The 563-nt window shown below is 35.0% G+C and overlaps 1 long non-coding RNA gene across 1 annotated transcript; it reads right to left on the bottom strand.

Moving 5' to 3' along the window:
* LOC107735013 (uncharacterized) lies at window positions 1-452 on the bottom strand. The gene is made up of 3 exons (XR_001639253.1): window positions 325-452; window positions 99-177; window positions 1-11 (listed from the first exon to the last, which is right to left on the bottom strand). It is a non-coding gene; the product is annotated as an uncharacterized LOC107735013 (long non-coding RNA).
* Window positions 453-563: the final 111 nt, after the last annotated feature.

Below are 563 nucleotides of genomic sequence, written 5' to 3'. Positions count from 1 at the left end.
TTCTCAACACACTGAAACAGCAAGCACTGATTAATATTTCACTACTAACAACAAAATGAGCAAGTAACTTTCAAGAACCAGGAGAACACTTTTCATACCTTGTGATTGTCTTTAAGATCAGTGGCTAAACATAGATTGCACTTTGTACAATGGAAGTATTTCTCTCTTGGGCCAATTCTAAATGTAATAGAGGAGGTCAATGAGAATCTTACTAAAAAAATTACAAATGTATTGCTTCGGTCCAATAATGAAGACCCTTCTAATTTGTACGTTGTTTTGCATGAAAGCGTGTGCTAAATGAATAAACGTAAATGTCATGCAAACCTGCATATCCCGCAGGGCTGGCAGTGGTACTGCTTCTTGTCTTTATCAAAGAGATGGCAAATGTCACAGTAATACTCCCCAAACTTCACTTCACATTCTTTACATATCTGTTGAGACTGAAGAACACAGAATGCACAAGAGCTTTAAATGTTACCAGAGCTGAAAAGTACAGAAAAAATTATATTCTACATTAAGAAAATGACTATATTTACGATTTGTTGCATTTTGACACTTTAATG

This window comes from Sinocyclocheilus rhinocerous, unplaced genomic scaffold, assembly GCF_001515625.1.
Source record: "Sinocyclocheilus rhinocerous isolate Xijiao unplaced genomic scaffold, SAMN03320098_v1.1 C35644948, whole genome shotgun sequence".
Taxonomy (NCBI): Eukaryota; Metazoa; Chordata; class Actinopteri; order Cypriniformes; family Cyprinidae; genus Sinocyclocheilus; species Sinocyclocheilus rhinocerous.
Note: the sequence above shows the minus strand (reverse complement) of the source record. Positions and strands in the feature narration are given on the sequence as shown.